Genomic DNA, 19,099 nt, shown 5'->3' on the forward strand with positions numbered 1-19,099 from the left:
AACAACCCCAGCTCTCGATAGATGCACCCCATCACGAGCATACATTTCATTTCTTCCATAGAAGTGTTCCCAGTTGTCTATGAAAGATATTGCATTTGATTTGCAATATCTTTCCAGCCGGCAATTGACACCAAGTGCCCTCGATATCCATTCATTTCCCACTCCCTTTCTTGGAAGAATGCCACATATGATCGGGATTCCTCCCTTGCTCCTAACTAACTCTATGGCTGTTTTATACCTCTGAATCAGTTCCTCACTCCTGACTCGACCAACATCATTTCCTCCCACGCTAATGCAAATAATGGGATTGTTCCCATTACCAGCCATAATATCATTCATGTTGTTTATAATATCACCAATGCCAGCTCCGGGATAGCAAACCCTTAACCTGTTCCCCCTATCTCTAGCACAAAACGTTCTATCCAAATACCTTATCTGGGAATCTCCCACAACTAATGTTTGCTTAAGTACTTCCTTTACTTTCTGAGGGGCCTGCGCTTCCTTTCTCTTCGTTGCTTTCCCTTTTGCGCGATCCACAGTCTCTCCACAGCACTCGTCCTCCAAAACGTCAAATGAATTTGAAGTTGCTATGGCGTTTGAAGGCGGCTTTATCAAAGTCTTCTTAAGGCCCCTGTCTTTCGCAACTCTCCAAGACGAGGTCCCTTTACTGCTGGTCTCCTCCTTCGTTACTTCTCGTTGTTTTTTAAGCTGACGCACCTCCTCCCGCAGAGAGTCCAACTCTGTCCTCAGGGCTCCCACTAGAGTCACCAGGTCCTTCACTACAACTTCCATATTGCTATGATACATATACTTGTCCAACCCGCGCTTGAAACAATCGAGGGACACCACCTCCACCACGTTACGCGGCAATTGGTTCCACAAATCAACAACCCTGTTACTGAACCAGTATTTACCCAAATCTTTCCTAAATCTAAACTTATCCAATTTATACCCATTGTTTCGTGTTCTGTCTTGTGTTGATATTTTTAATACCCTATTAATATCCCCCCTGTTATGTCCATTCATCCACTTGTAAACCTCTATCATGTCACCCCTAACTCTTCGCCTTTCGTGTTCATACTTTTATTACCGCATTAATATCCCCGTTGTTATGTCCATTCATCCACTTGTACTCCTCAGTCATGTCATCCATAATTCTTCGCTATTCTAGAGAATGTAATTTAAGCTTTGTCAATCTTTCTTCATATGAAAGGTTTCTAACTTGGGGGATTAACTTTGTCATCCTATGCTGGACGCGTTTTAGTGAATTTATATCCATTCTATAGAACGAATATCCATTACGACGACCAAATCTGAAATACATAATCTAAATGGTGCCTAACAAGAGCAAGACATAGCTGAAGAATAACACCAGGTACCTTATTAATAAAGTAACGATTAATAAATCCCTGTGTCCTGTATGCCTTGATACGAACATTTATGCATTGATTATTTGGTTTTTAATTCTTAATTATCATAACTCACATATCCCTTCGGCAATCCAACTTCGCAATCTCAAAACTATCTAGCTCGTATCGTGTAATTATACGATCATTACACACAGTAATCACAATAGCGTGATGCCTCAAATGAATCAATTATCGTTAGTAACAAGATACCTATTGTAGTTCTTCAGCTATACCTTGCTCTGGTTAGGCCCCATTTAGATTATGCAGTTCAGTTTTGGTCGCCGTACTATAGAACGGATATAAATTCACTTGAACGTGTCCAGCGTAGAATAACTAAGCAAATTTCCCAAATTAGAAAGCTTTCATATGAAGAAAGATTAACAAAGCTTAAATTGCATTCACTGGAAAGGTGAAGAGTTAGGGGTGACATGATAGAGGTTTACAAGTAGATGAATGGACATAACAAAGGAGATATTAATAGGGTATTAAAAGTATCAACACAAGACAGAACACAAAACAATGGGTATAAATTGGAAAAGGGGATTTCGATGTAGATTCAAAATATAACCTATTTAAAAATATTCTAAGCAAAGCCCAGGAACGTAGTATACCATATAAATTGATTTTTGTTCTTTTTTTTGTCACAAGAGTTGTAACATTCTTGTACAGCCACTAGTACGCGTAGCGTTTCGGGCAGGTCCCTGGAATACGATCCCCGCAGCGAAGAATCATTTTTACAACCAAGTACTCATTTTACTGTTGAGTTAAACAGAGGTTACAGTTAAGGATTTGCGCCCAGTAAATCCTCCCGGCCAGGATACGATACGAACCCATGACAAAGCGCTCGCGGAACGATAGGCGAGTTTCTTACCACTACACCACGGAGACTATACGAATAGATCGAATACTAATGATCCAAAGTGCATAACAAAGGATCTGAAGAACCTTATAGGTAAAAAGAGCGTGGTACAAAAGGATTGAGAATGGGGAAGTTAGTTTAGGACAGGAATTCGTACAACTGGTTAGAAATGTTAAAACAGAGATAAGGAAAGCAAAAAGAAACTACGAAGTTCGCATAGCAGAGCAAGCAAAGACAAATCCTAAAGTTTTTTTTGAGTTTTGGAACTCAAATTTTGAGTTTTTTTGGAACTTAAAAATATGCCTTCAGCCGAACAAATATTTGTGGGTGGGGACGAAGACAGGTTGACTAGTTTAGCAGTTACCAGGGAGGATGTAATTAAACAAATAGTAAAACTCAAACCAAACAAATACCCAGGGCCGGATGAAGTGTTTGCCAGGGTGCTTAAAGAATGCAAAGAGGAGCTTTCCGAGCCATTGTCTACCATATTTAATAAATCAATAGAGTTAGGTAGAGTGCCAGAGTCATGGAAGGTAGCTAATGTGGTACCAATTTTTAAGAAAGGAGATAGATCACTTGGGTCAAATTATCAGCCAATTAGCCTAACGTCTATTGTGGGAAAGTTACTTGAATCGATAATTGCAAATACAATTCGTCTTCATCTGGAAAAACATAAATTAATAAATGATTTGCAACATGATTTTACAAATGGCCGTTCATGTTTAACAAATTTGCTATCTTTTTATTCCAGCATAGTTGAGGCAGTTGATAGTGGTAAGGATTGTGATGTTGTGTACCTTGACTTTAGCAAAGCTTTTGATACAGTGCCACATGAAAGACTGATTAAAAAATAGAGGCTCATGGTATTGGGGGTGCTATATTAAGTTGGATTAGGGCATGGTTATTCCAAAGGAAACAGAGGAAACTAACTCTTAACTGGGGTTAATTAAGAGTGGGTTAATGTTGTTAGTGGAGTGCCTCAAAGCTCTGTCCTGGGACCTCTGTTGTTTATAATATATATAAATGATTTAGAGTCAGGTTTGAGTAGCAACACCTGCAAATTTGCAGATGATACAAAAATCAGTAGGGAAATTAACACGGAAGAAGACTCACTATCACTTCAAGTTAATCTAAATAGGGTTTTGAAATGGTCAAAAGATTGGCAGATGCAGTTTAATGTTGATAAATGTAATGTTCTGAGGCTAGGTAATGATGATAAAGTTACAAGATTTGAGCTAGTTGGTGTTGAGATTGCGAAAAGGATCTGAGATTTATGATTAGTAAGAATTTAAAACATAAGGATCAATGCATGAATGTTCGTAATAAGGCAAATAGGACACTGGGATTTATTAATCGAAGCGTTAGTAACAAGACACCTGGTGTTGTTCTTCAGCTATATCTTGCCCATGTTCTTAAGTAGCTTTCCCACAATAGACGTTAGGCTGATTGGCCGATCGTTTGATGCAAGTGATCTATCTCTTTTCTTAAAAATTGGTACCACATTAGCAACCTTCCACGACTCTGGCACTCTGCCTTACTCTAATGATTTATTAAATATGGTATGCAATGGATCGCAAAGCTCCTCTTCGCATTCTTTAAGCACCGTCGCAAACTGGGTACTTGTTTCGTTTGAGTTTTGACTATTTGTTTAATAATATCATCCCGTAACTGTCAGACTAGTCAACCTGTCCTCGTCCCCCACCCACATAGTGTGCGGATCAGTTGATAAAGAAAGAGGTTCTGCTGGGGCAGCAGTTTACATTAACAACCATGATGATTACTAGAGCATAAATAGTGGATGCTCAACATTGCAAACAGAATTATATGCTCTGAAGGAGGCAATAATTATACTATTGAGAATAATTTACATGATGTCCTGTTGACCAAACCACACATTAGAAAGTGAAGGGACGACGACGTTTCGATCCATTTTCAAGTCGATTGTCGTGGGTATCACAATCAACTTTTCAACACAATCAACAAAAAGAATGGTTCAGGATGAACCGAAATGTCGTCGTCCCTTCACTTTCTAGTGAGTGGTTTGGTCAACATATTTCGTTGTTGTGACTCCTCGTCTGCATGATGTCATCATTCATACCGACTCTAAATCTTCGCTCCAGGCATTGTTATCCCAACCTGTCCTCTTAAAAAGAACGTCGCTTTTGGCCGTTTGCCCGTATGGCCGAATTTGGACGTAATTTGAAATTAAAAAAAATATGAAAATAAATTTGGGATTTTTTTTTTCAACAACAGTAAGTTAAGGGTCCTCTGATAGGTTAGGTGGGCAGGAAATTCTCATAAAGTTTCAAAACGTTATGAAAAACGTTAATTTAAAGTGTCCTCTCATAACCTCTGCGCGTACGCCGGACGACTGAAATAGAAAACGGAACAGAACGTTACTTTTGTGAGTGGATTTCATTTCAAATTACGTCCAAATTTGGCCATAGTTCGCATACGAGCCAAAAGTGACGTTCTTTTTAAGAGGACGGGTTGGTTATCCAGCCAGCACAGAGATAATATACAACCCATCACAGAAATACTACATCTAGGAAAAGAAGCCCACAATTTAATGCTGTCAATCACCCTAAATTGGATACCAAGTCACATTGGTATCCAATTTGGCAATGAAATATTAGACTAGCAAATACTGCCACTGCTCTACCTTGTGTTGTAAAGGTTAAAATATCTAAGTTTTTCACAGATTAAGGAGCATATTGGGAAGAAAATACTCACAACTCGCCACAGAGCTAAAGTAGCAGAAGGACGATCCACTGCTATATGGTACGAACATGCCACTGGGTACTCGTCTTTCAAGCTTCCGTTTCATTATTCCGTTCTATATCCACCACCAAGATAACGTAATTCCAACAAAAGCTTAAATCAGTACAAAAAGAAGGAAATTCTGCCTTTATTTATAACTATGACCCAGATATCACAGTAACAAGCTTATTGTGATTAACCGAACTCAATTACGAGCTCACTATAGCCCCTACTACATGGAAATTATATTCTGAATAACTGAATCGAAAACAACAACTGTAGTTGTAGGATAAATTGGATGCGTTTACATCTATTTATTAACATTCTATTAATTATAATTGGTATGTGAAACAAAACATTTTTAATTAATTTTTATTAATTATTTACATAAAAATAATTGTATTGTATTTGAGTTCTAATTCTAAAATCGTTTAGTAAACCAATAGTGGAAGTAGGAATCTTCCATGCAATGTATGACCATTAATAAGGGCTGTAGAAGACCTTCCGGCTCCTGTATGGTCTCATTGGTCGATATCCAGAATAAAAGCGTCCTCGCCCACGGACGACAGCTCTCATGACACGTGGAGGTCGATGTCTGGTGGTAATACCTGGCAGGTTTGTACGCTTAGGCCTTACCTTCAGTGGTCGGCCTCTGAAGAGTGAGCCATCAAGTGACATGGCCACTTCAACTGAGTCTATTTCTCCAAACTCCATATATGCAAAGCCTTTGGGGTGGCCAGTATACTTATTTGAAAGAATAGTAACTTTTTTAACGGGACCACATCCATGAAAGTGTTGAGCAAGTTCTTCTGCTGTCGCCCCATAGTCAACATTACCCACATATATGGAGCGACCATCGACTTCTATCTTTTCTTTAGCAGACATCTGGATTGGTACTGTTGCTCCTGCAGTGCCTAGAGGTGAATCCATCCCCAATTCTTCCATTTTTCTGATATAAGCTTTAATTTCCAACAGTTTTGTTTCAACAGACGTGTCCTCCTCTCCTCCACCTTCAGAGTTCTCGTCTTCGCCGCTACTGTAAACATTATCATAAATCAGTTCTTCATTTTCCATCGTCACAGGAAATAGAGATGACTGGGATATGACAACGAATAGTGACAAATGCCCTGTTGATGATGAGGTTGGTGAGTAAACAAAATATGAGATAGCGTCGTGATTAGCTGTAGAGAGTAGTGCGGCTGGTGGCAGACCCGAGGTGTTGCTACTGGCTGAGCTGTGTGGAGAATGGTCCTATGCAGAGGGCAGAAGGCCATATATTCCCGTACACCTGACGTGGTTAAACCGCTACTTGTTTATTGCTCGATGTGGGAGTACATAATTCTGTAAAACCTGCAGACGTAACTTAAAACTTAAGAATAAACGAATCAAGGAAACTGCAGAAGGGATATTTGCCAATACGTTGGAGCTGCTGTTTATTCATGTCTTATTAAGAGTCATACCCAAACTCATTCATATGTCTAACCTATAAGAACATAAGAACAAAGGTAACTGCAGAAGGCCTATTGGCCAATACGAGGCAGCTCCTATTCTATAACCACCCAATCCCACTCATAAGAACATAAGAACATAAGAACATAAGAACAAAGGTAACTGCAGAAGGCCTATTGGCCCATACGAGGCAGCTCCCATTCTATAACCACCCAATCCCACTCATATACTTGTCCAACCCGTGCTTGAAACAATCGAGGGACCCCACCTCCACAATGTTACGCGGCAATTGGTTCCACAAATCAACAACCCTGTTACTGAACCAGTATTTACCCAAGTCTTTCCTAAATCTAAACTTATCCAATTTATATCCATTGTTTCGTGTTCTGTCCTGTGTTGATACTTTTAATACCCTATTAATATCCCCCCGGTTATGTCCATTCATCCACTTGTAAACCTCTATCATGTCACCCCTAACTCTTCGCCTTTCCAGTGAATGCAACTTAAGCTTTGTTAATCTTTCTTCATATGAAAGATTTCTAATTTGGGGAATTAACTTAGTCATCCTACGCTGGACACGTTCAAGTGAATTTATATCCATTCTATAATATGGCGACCAAAACTGAACTGCATAATCTAAATGGGGCCTAACTAGAGCAAGATATAGCTTGAGAACCACACCAGGTGTCTTGTTACTAACGCTGCGATTAATAAATCCAAGTGTCCGATTTGCCTTATTACGAACATTTATGCATTGATCCTTTTGTTTTAAATTCTTACTAATCATAACTCCCAGATCCCTTTCGCAATCCGACTTCGCAATCACAACACCATCTAGCTCGTATCTTGTAACTCTATCATCATTACCTAACCTCAGAACTTTACATTTATCAGCATTAAACTGCATCTGCCAATCCTTTGACCATTTCAAAACCCTATCTAGATCAACTTGAAGTGATAGTGAGTCCTCCTCCGAATTAATTTCCCTACCGATTTTCGTATCATCGGCAAATTTGCAAATGTTGCTACTCAAACCTGAATCTAAATCATTTATATATATTATAAACAACAGAGGTCCCAGGACAGAGCCTTGAGGCACTCCACTTACAACATTTTCCCACTCTGACTTGATTCCATTTATACTAACTCTCTGTTTCCTTTGGTATAGCCATGCCCTAATCCAGCTTAATATAGCACCCCCAATACCATGAGACTCTATTTTTTTAATCAGTCTTTCATGTGGCACTGTATCAAAAGCTTTGCTAAAGTCAAGGTATACAACATCGCAATCCTTACCACTATCAACTGCCTCAACAATGCTAGAATAAAAAGATAACAAATTTGTTAAACATGAACGGCCATTTATAAAACCATGTTGCGACTCAATTATTAATTTATGTTTTTCAAGATGAAGACGAATTTTATTTGCTATTATAGATTCGAGTAACTTTCCCACAATAGACGTTAGGCTAATTGGTCGATAGTTAGACGCAAGTGATCTATCTCCTTTCTTAAAAACTGGTATCACATTAGCAACTTTCCAAAACTCTGGCACTCTGCCTGACTCTATTGATTTATTAAATATGGTTGACAGTGGGTCACAAAGCTCCTCTTTGCATTCTTTAAGCACCCTGGCAAACACTTCATCCGGCCCTGGGGATTTGTTTGGTTTGAGTTTTACTATTTGTTTAAGAACATCCTCCCTGGTAACTGCTAAACTCGTCAACCTGTCCTCGTCCCCACCCACATAGACTTGTTCGGCTGAAGGCATATTGTTAAGTTCCTCTTTAGTAAATACAGATACAAAATATTTATTAAAAATACTACTCATCTCTTCATCACTATCTGTTATTTGACCTGTCTCAGTTTTTAATGGACCTATCCTTTCCCTAGTCTTAGTACGATATAACTGAAAAAACCCTTTAGGATTTGTCTTTGCTTGCCCTGCTATGCGAACTTCATAGTTTCTTTTTGCTTTCCTTATCTTTTTTTTAACATTTCTAACCAGTTGTACGAATTCCTGTTCTAAAGTGACCTCCCCATTTTTAATCCTTTTGTACCAAGCTCTCTTTTTACCTATAAGGTTCTTCAAATTCTTTGTTATCCACTTTGGGTCATTAGTATACGATCTATTCAATTTGTATGGTATACTACGTTCCTGTGCTTTGTTTAGAATATTCTTAAATAAGTTATATATTGAATCCACATCGAAATCCCCATTTAAGTCACCTATCGCTGGGTTCATGTCTCGCTCCAAGACCGGCCCACACCCCATACCCAAGCCTTTCCAATCAATTTGACCCAAAAAAATTCTTAGGCTATTAAAATCAGCTTTTCGAAAATCTGGCACTTTAACAGAATTTTCTCCTACTGGTCTATTCCATTCTATGCTAAATCTGATTTCTTTGTGATCACTGCTCCCTAGCTCACTCCCTATTTCGATGTCATTAATTTGCGTTTCCCTGTTAGTTAACACTAAATCTAAAATATTATTTTCCCGTGTTGGTTCCTTAATGTGTTGCGTAAGAAAGCAATCGTCAATTAATTCTAGAAAATCTTCTGCTTCACTATTCCCCGTTTTGTTCAACCAGTTTATTCCGCTAAAATTAAAGTCACCCATGACATAAATACTGTTAGATCTAGATGCTCTAGATATTTCATCCCATAGATGCTTTGCTTCCATTCTGTCTAAATTTGGTGGCCTATATATTACTCCTATTATAATATTATTAGCTTTTTCGTTTAATTCAATCCAAATAGTTTCTGTGTGTGGCTCTGTTTTGATTCCCTCTTTGAGACTACATTTCAAATTGTCCCTAACATATATGGCTACTCCACCTCCTCGTCTAATATATCTATCTGTGTGAAATAGTTTAAATCCATATATTTGATATTCAGCTAATAGTTCTCTATTTTCTACATTCATCCACGTTTCGGTAAGTGCAATAATATCTATTTTTTCTGTGCAGACAAGAGCATTTAATTCGTTAATTTTATTTCTTAGACTTCTACTGTTAGTGTAATATACCCTAAGTGAATTGTTATTTTGCGGACCTTCTCTTTCCCTGATCGTTTTGCCAATTCCTTTCTCCCACAAACACATACTTTTATTACCTCCTTCCTCCAAATCAATTCCCATACCTCTATCTACTAACAGTTTAAACCCAAACAAACACCTCTAACCACTTCTTCTAGCGAGTTCGCAACAGCAACAACCCCAGCTCTCGATAGATGCACCCCATCACGAGCATACATTTCATTTCTTCCATAGAAGTGTTCCCAGTTGTCTATGAAAGATATTGCATTTGATTTGCAATATCTTTCCAGCCGGCAATTGACACCAAGTGCCCTCGATATCCATTCATTTCCCACTCCCTTTCTTGGAAGAATGCCACATATGATCGGGATTCCTCCCTTGCTCCTAACTAACTCTATGGCTGTTTTATACCTCTGAATCAGTTCCTCACTCCTGACTCGACCAACATCATTTCCTCCCACGCTAATGCAAATAATGGGATTGTTCCCATTACCAGCCATAATATCATTCATGTTGTTTATAATATCACCAATGCCAGCTCCGGGATAGCAAACCCTTAACCTGTTCCCCCTATCTCTAGCACAAAACGTTCTATCCAAATACCTTATCTGGGAATCTCCCACAACTAATGTTTGCTTAAGTACTTCCTTTACTTTCTGAGGGGCCTGCGCTTCCTTTCTCTTCGTTGCTTTCCCTTTTGCGCGATCCACAGTCTCTCCACAGCACTCGTCCTCCAAAACGTCAAATGAATTTGAAGTTGCTATGGCGTTTGAAGGCGGCTTTATCAAAGTCTTCTTAAGGCCCCTGTCTTTCGCAACTCTCCAAGACGAGGTCCCTTTACTGCTGGTCTCCTCCTTCGTTACTTCTCGTTGTTTTTTAAGCTGACGCACCTCCTCCCGCAGAGAGTCCAACTCTGTCCTCAGGGCTCCCACTAGAGTCACCAGGTCCTTCACTACAACTTCCATATTGCTATGATACATATACTTGTCCAACCCGCGCTTGAAACAATCGAGGGACACCACCTCCACCACGTTACGCGGCAATTGGTTCCACAAATCAACAACCCTGTTACTGAACCAGTATTTACCCAAATCTTTCCTAAATCTAAACTTATCCAATTTATACCCATTGTTTCGTGTTCTGTCTTGTGTTGATATTTTTAATACCCTATTAATATCCCCCCTCTTATGTCCATTCATCCACTTGTAAACCTCTATCATGTCACCCCTAACTCTTCGCCTTTCGTGTTCATACTTTTATTACCGCATTAATATCCCCGTTGTTATGTCCATTCATCCACTTGTACTCCTCAGTCATGTCATCCATAATTCTTCGCTATTCTAGAGAATGTAATTTAAGCTTTGTCAATCTTTCTTCATATGAAAGGTTTCTAACTTGGGGGATTAACTTTGTCATCCTATGCTGGACGCGTTTTAGTGAATTTATATCCATTCTATAGAACGAATATCCATTACGACGACCAAATCTGAAATACATAATCTAAATGGTGCCTAACAAGAGCAAGACATAGCTGAAGAATAACACCAGGTACCTTATTAATAAAGTAACGATTAATAAATCCCTGTGTCCTGTATGCCTTGATACGAACATTTATGCATTGATTATTTGGTTTTTAATTCTTAATTATCATAACTCACATATCCCTTCGGCAATCCAACTTCGCAATCTCAAAACTATCTAGCTCGTATCGTGTAATTATACGATCATTACACACAGTAATCACAATAGCGTGATGCCTCAAATGAATCAATTATCGTTAGTAACAAGATACCTATTGTAGTTCTTCAGCTATACCTTGCTCTGGTTAGGCCCCATTTAGATTATGCAGTTCAGTTTTGGTCGCCGTACTATAGAACGGATATAAATTCACTTGAACGTGTCCAGCGTAGAATAACTAAGCAAATTTCCCAAATTAGAAAGCTTTCATATGAAGAAAGATTAACAAAGCTTAAATTGCATTCACTGGAAAGGTGAAGAGTTAGGGGTGACATGATAGAGGTTTACAAGTAGATGAATGGACATAACAAAGGAGATATTAATAGGGTATTAAAAGTATCAACACAAGACAGAACACAAAACAATGGGTATAAATTGGAAAAGGGGATTTCGATGTAGATTCAAAATATAACCTATTTAAAAATATTCTAAGCAAAGCCCAGGAACGTAGTATACCATATAAATTGATTTTTGTTCTTTTTTTTGTCACAAGAGTTGTAACATTCTTGTACAGCCACTAGTACGCGTAGCGTTTCGGGCAGGTCCCTGGAATACGATCCCCGCAGCGAAGAATCATTTTTACAACCAAGTACTCATTTTACTGTTGAGTTAAACAGAGGTTACAGTTAAGGATTTGCGCCCAGTAAATCCTCCCGGCCAGGATACGATACGAACCCATGACAAAGCGCTCGCGGAACGATAGGCGAGTTTCTTACCACTACACCACGGAGACTATACGAATAGATCGAATACTAATGATCCAAAGTGCATAACAAAGGATCTGAAGAACCTTATAGGTAAAAAGAGCGTGGTACAAAAGGATTGAGAATGGGGAAGTTAGTTTAGGACAGGAATTCGTACAACTGGTTAGAAATGTTAAAACAGAGATAAGGAAAGCAAAAAGAAACTACGAAGTTCGCATAGCAGAGCAAGCAAAGACAAATCCTAAAGTTTTTTTTGAGTTTTGGAACTCAAATTTTGAGTTTTTTTGGAACTTAAAAATATGCCTTCAGCCGAACAAATATTTGTGGGTGGGGACGAAGACAGGTTGACTAGTTTAGCAGTTACCAGGGAGGATGTAATTAAACAAATAGTAAAACTCAAACCAAACAAATACCCAGGGCCGGATGAAGTGTTTGCCAGGGTGCTTAAAGAATGCAAAGAGGAGCTTTCCGAGCCATTGTCTACCATATTTAATAAATCAATAGAGTTAGGTAGAGTGCCAGAGTCATGGAAGGTAGCTAATGTGGTACCAATTTTTAAGAAAGGAGATAGATCACTTGGGTCAAATTATCAGCCAATTAGCCTAACGTCTATTGTGGGAAAGTTACTTGAATCGATAATTGCAAATACAATTCGTCTTCATCTGGAAAAACATAAATTAATAAATGATTTGCAACATGATTTTACAAATGGCCGTTCATGTTTAACAAATTTGCTATCTTTTTATTCCAGCATAGTTGAGGCAGTTGATAGTGGTAAGGATTGTGATGTTGTGTACCTTGACTTTAGCAAAGCTTTTGATACAGTGCCACATGAAAGACTGATTAAAAAATAGAGGCTCATGGTATTGGGGGTGCTATATTAAGTTGGATTAGGGCATGGTTATTCCAAAGGAAACAGAGGAAACTAACTCTTAACTGGGGTTAAGTAAGAGTGGGTTAATGTTGTTAGTGGAGTGCCTCAAAGCTCTGTCCTGGGACCTCTGTTGTTTATAATATATATAAATGATTTAGAGTCAGGTTTGAGTAGCAACACCTGCAAATTTGCAGATGATACAAAAATCAGTAGGGAAATTAACACGGAAGAAGACTCACTATCACTTCAAGTTAATCTAAATAGGGTTTTGAAATGGTCAAAAGATTGGCAGATGCAGGTTAATGTTGATAAATGTAATGATCTGAGGCTAGGTAATGATGATAAAGTTACAAGATTTGAGCTAGTTGGTGTTGAGATTGCGAAAAGGATCTGAGAGTTATGATTAGTAAGAATTTAAAACATAAGGATCAATGCATGAATGTTCGTAATAAGGCAAATAGGACACTGGGATTTATTAATCGAAGCGTTAGTAACAAGACACCTGGTGTTGTTCTTCAGCTATATCTTGCCCATGTTCTTAAGTAGCTTTCCCACAATAGACGTTAGGCTGATTGGCCGATCGTTTGATGCAAGTGATCTATCTCTTTTCTTAAAAATTGGTACCACATTAGCAACCTTCCACGACTCTGGCACTCTGCCTTACTCTAATGATTTATTAAATATGGTATGCAATGGATCGCAAAGCTCCTCTTCGCATTCTTTAAGCACCGTCGCAAACTGGGTACTTGTTTCGTTTGAGTTTTGACTATTTGTTTAATAATATCATCCCGTAACTGTCAGACTAGTCAACCTGTCCTCGTCCCCCACCCACATAGTGTGCGGATCAGTTGATAAAGAAAGAGGTTCTGCTGGGGCAGCAGTTTACATTAACAACCATGATGATTACTAGAGCATAAATAGTGGATGCTCAACATTGCAAACAGAATTATATGCTCTGAAGGAGGCAATAATTATACTATTGAGAATAATTTACATGATGTCCTGTTGACCAAACCACACATTAGAAAGTGAAGGGACGACGACGTTTCGATCCATTTTCAAGTCGATTGTCGTGGGTATCACAATCAACTTTTCAACACAATCAACAAAAAGAATGGTTCAGGATGAACCGAAATGTCGTCGTCCCTTCACTTTCTAGTGAGTGGTTTGGTCAACATATTTCGTTGTTGTGACTCCTCGTCTGCATGATGTCATCATTCATACCGACTCTAAATCTTCGCTCCAGGCATTGTTATCCAGCCAGCACAGAGATAATATACAACCCATCACAGAAATACTACATCTAGGAAAAGAAGCCCACAATTTAATGCTGTCAATCACCCTAAATTGGATACCAAGTCACATTGGTATCCAATTTGGCAATGAAATATTAGACTAGCAAATACTGCCACTGCTCTACCTTGTGTTGTAAAGGTTAAAATATCTAAGTTTTTCACAGATTAAGGAGCATATTGGGAAGAAAATACTCACAACTCGCCACAGAGCTAAAGTAGCAGAAGGACGATCCACTGCTATATGGTACGAACATGCCACTGGGTACTCGTCTTTCAAGCTTCCGTTTCATTATTCCGTTCTATATCCACCACCAAGATAACGTAATTCCAACAAAAGCTTAAATCAGTACAAAAAGAAGGAAATTCTGCCTTTATTTATAACTATGACCCAGATATCACAGTAACAAGCTTATTGTGATTAACCGAACTCAATTACGAGCTCACTATAGCCCCTACTACATGGAAATTATATTCTGAATAACTGAATCGAAAACAACAACTGTAGTTGTAGGATAAATTGGATGCGTTTACATCTATTTATTAACATTCTATTAATTATAATTGGTATGTGAAACAAAACATTTTTAATTAATTTTTATTAATTATTTACATAAAAATAATTGTATTGTATTTGAGTTCTAATTCTAAAATCGTTTAGTAAACCAATAGTGGAAGTAGGAATCTTCCATGCAATGTATGACCATTAATAAGGGCTGTAGAAGACCTTCCGGCTCCTGTATGGTCTCATTGGTCGATATCCAGAATAAAAGCGTCCTCGCCCACGGACGACAGCTCTCATGACACGTGGAGGTCGATGTCTGGTGGTAATACCTGGCAGGTTTGTACGCTTAGGCCTTACCTTCAGTGGTCGGCCTCTGAAGAGTGAGCCATCAAGTGACATGGCCACTTCAACTGAGTCTATTTCTCCAAACTCCATATATGCAAAGCCTTTGGGGTGGCCAGTATACTTATTTGAAAGAATAGTAACTTTTTTAACGGGACCACATCCATGAAAGTGTTGAGCAAGTTCTTCTGCTGTCGCCCCATAGTCAACATTACCCACATATATGGAGCGACCATCGACTTCTATCTTTTCTTTAGCAGACATCTGGATTGGTACTGTTGCTCCTGCAGTGCCTAGAGGTGAATCCATCCCCAATTCTTCCATTTTTCTGATATAAGCTTTAATTTCCAACAGTTTTGTTTCAACAGACGTGTCCTCCTCTCCTCCACCTTCAGAGTTCTCGTCTTCGCCGCTACTGTAAACATTATCATAAATCAGTTCTTCATTTTCCATCGTCACAGGAAATAGAGATGACTGGGATATGACAACGAATAGTGACAAATGCCCTGTTGATGATGAGGTTGGTGAGTAAACAAAATATGAGATAGCGTCGTGATTAGCTGTAGAGAGTAGTGCGGCTGGTGGCAGACCCGAGGTGTTGCTACTGGCTGAGCTGTGTGGAGAATGGTCCTATGCAGAGGGCAGAAGGCCATATATTCCCGTACACCTGACGTGGTTAAACCGCTACTTGTTTATTGCTCGATGTGGGAGTACATAATTCTGTAAAACCTGCAGACGTAACTTAAAACTTAAGAATAAACGAATCAAGGAAACTGCAGAAGGGATATTTGCCAATACGTTGGAGCTGCTGTTTATTCATGTCTTATTAAGAGTCATACCCAAACTCATTCATATGTCTAACCTATAAGAACATAAGAACAAAGGTAACTGCAGAAGGCCTATTGGCCAATACGAGGCAGCTCCTATTCTATAACCACCCAATCCCACTCATATACTTGTCCAACCCGCGCTTGAAACAATCGAGGGACACCACCTCCACCACGTTACGCGGCAATTGGTTCCACAAATCAACAACCCTGTTACTGAACCAGTATTTACCCAAATCTTTCCTAAATCTAAACTTATCCAATTTATACCCATTGTTTCGTGTTCTGTCTTGTGTTGATATTTTTAATACCCTATTAATATCCCCCCTGTTATGTCCATTCATCCACTTGTAAACCTCTATCATGTCACCCCTAACTCTTCGCCTTTCGTGTTCATACTTTTATTACCGCATTAATATCCTCGTTGTTATGTCCATTCATCCACTTGTACTCCTCAGTCATGTCATCCATAATTCTTCGCTATTCTAGAGAATGTAATTTAAGCTTTGTCAATCTTTCTTCATATGAAAGGTTTCTAATTTGGGGGATTAACTTTGTCATCCTATGCTGGACGCGTTTTAGTGAATTTATATCCATTCTATAGAACGAATATCCATTACGACGACCAAATCTGAAATACATAATCTAAATGGTGCCTAACAAGAGCAAGACATAGCTGAAGAATAACACCAGGTACCTTATTAATAAAGTAACGATTAATAAATCCCTGTGTCCTGTATGCCTTGATACGAACATTTATGCATTGATTATTTGGTTTTTAATTCTTAATTATCATAACTCACATATCCCTTCGGCAATCCAACTTCGCAATCTCAAAACTATCTAGCTCGTATCGTGTAATTATACGATCATTACACACAGTAATCACAATAGCGTGATGCCTCAAATGAATCAATTATCGTTAGTAACAAGATACCTATTGTAGTTCTTCAGCTATACCTTGCTCTGGTTAGGCCCCATTTAGATTATGCAGTTCAGTTTTGGTCGCCGTACTATAGAACGGATATAAATTCACTTGAACGTGTCCAGCGTAGAATAACTAAGCAAATTTCCCAAATTAGAAAGCTTTCATATGAAGAAAGATTAACAAAGCTTAAATTGCATTCACTGGAAAGGTGAAGAGTTAGGGGTGACATGATAGAGGTTTACAAGTAGATGAATGGACATAACAAAGGAGATATTAATAGGGTATTAAAAGTATCAACACAAGACAGAACACAAAACAATGGGTATAAATTGGAAAAGGGGATTTCGATGTAGATTCAAAATATAACCTATTTAAAAATATTCTAAGCAAAGCCCAGGAACGTAGTATACCATATAAATTGATTTTTGTTCTTTTTTTTGTCACAAGAGTTGTAACATTCTTGTACAGCCACTAGTACGCGTAGCGTTTCGGGCAGGTCCCTGGAATACGATCCCCGCAGCGAAGAATCATTTTTACAACCAAGTACTCATTTTACTGTTGAGTTAAACAGAGGTTACAGTTAAGGATTTGCGCCCAGTAAATCCTCCCGGCCAGGATACGATACGAACCCATGACAAAGCGCTCGCGGAACGATAGGCGAGTTTCTTACCACTACACCACGGAGACTATACGAATAGATCGAATACTAATGATCCAAAGTGCATAACAAAGGATCTGAAGAACCTTATAGGTAAAAAGAGCGTGGTACAAAAGGATTGAGAATGGGGAAGTTAGTTTAGGACAGGAATTCGTACAACTGGTTAGAAATGTTAAAACAGAGATAAGGAAAGCAAAAAGAAACTACGAAGTTCGCATAGCAGAGCAAGCAAAGACAAATCCTAAAGTTTTTTTTGAGTTTTGGAACTCAAATTTTGAGTTTTTTTGGAACTTAAAAATATGCCTTCAGCCGAACAAATATTTGTGGGTGGGGACGAAGACAGGTTGACTAGTTTAGCAGTTACCAGGGAGGATGTAATTAAACAAATAGTAAAACTCAAACCAAAAAATACCCAGGGCCGGATGAAGTGTTTGCCAGGGTGCTTAAAGAATGCAAAGAGGAGCTTTCCGAGCCATTGTCTACCATATTTAATAAATCAATAGAGTTAGGTAGAGTGCCAGAGTCATGGAAGGTAGCTAATGTGGTACCAATTTTTAAGAAAGGAGATAGATCACTTGGGTCAAATTATCAGCCAATTAGCCTAACGTCTATTGTGGGAAAGTTACTTGAATCGATAATTGCAAATACAATTCGTCTTCATCTGGAAAAACATAAATTAATAAATGATTTGCAACATGATTTTACAAATGGCCGTTCATGTTTAACAAATTTGCTATCTTTTTATTCCAGCATAGTTGAGGCAGTTGATAGTGGTAAGGATTGTGATGTTGTGTACCTTGACTTTAGCAAAGCTTTTGATACAGTGCCACATGAAAGACTGATTAAAAAATAGAGGCTCATGGTATTGGGGATGCTATATTAAGTTGGATTAGGGCATGGTTATTCCAAAGGAAACAGAGAGTTAGTATATTTATACTAACTCTAACTCTTAACTGGGGTTAAGTAAGAGTGGGTTAATGTTGTTAGTGGAGTGCCTCAAAGCTCTGTCCTGGGACCTCTGTTGTTTATAATATATATAAATGATTTAGAGTCAGGTTTGAGTAGCAACACCTGCAAATTTGCAGATGATACAAAAATCAGTAGGGAAATTAACACGGAAGAAGACTCACTATCACTTCAAGTTGATCTAAATAGGGTTTTGAAATGGTCAAAAGATTGGCAGATGCAGTTTAATGTTGATAAATGTAATGTTCTGAGGCTAGGTAATGATGATAAAGTTACAAGATTTGAGCTAGTTGGTGTTGAGATTGCGAAAAGGATCTGAGAGTTATGATTAGTAAGAATTTAAAACATAAGGATCAATGCATGAATGTTCGTAATAAGGCAAATAGGACACTGGGATTTATTAATCGAAGCGTTAGTAACAAGACACCTGGTGTTGTTCTTCAGCTATATCTTGCCCATGTTCTTATGTTCTTAAGTAGCTTTCCCACAATAGACGTTAGGCTGATTGGCCGATCGTTTGATGCAAGTGATCTATCTCTTTTCTTAAAAATTGGTACCACATTAGCAACCTTCCACGACTCTGGCACTCTGCCTTACTCTAATGATTTATTAAATATGGTATGCAATGGATCGCAAAGCTCCTCTTCGCATTCTTTAAGCACCGTCGCAAACTGGGTACTTGTTTCGTTTGAGTTTTGACTATTTGTTTAATAATATCATCCCGTAACTGTCAGACTAGTCAACCTGTCCTC

General features: G+C 38.5%; 2 pseudogenes; both read right to left on the bottom strand.

Moving 5' to 3' along the window:
- Positions 1 to 5,508: 5,508 nt before the first annotated feature.
- On the bottom strand, positions 5,509 to 6,102 carry LOC138353322 (polyadenylate-binding protein 2 pseudogene; annotated as a pseudogene).
- An 8,725-nt stretch (positions 6,103 to 14,827) lies between these two features.
- LOC123744914 (polyadenylate-binding protein 2 pseudogene) lies at positions 14,828 to 15,474 on the bottom strand (annotated as a pseudogene).
- Between the last annotated feature and the right edge of the window lie 3,625 nt (positions 15,475 to 19,099).

The sequence above is a fragment of the Procambarus clarkii genome, chromosome 57 (assembly GCF_040958095.1).
Source record: "Procambarus clarkii isolate CNS0578487 chromosome 57, FALCON_Pclarkii_2.0, whole genome shotgun sequence".
NCBI lineage: Eukaryota > Metazoa > Arthropoda > Malacostraca > Decapoda > Cambaridae > Procambarus > Procambarus clarkii.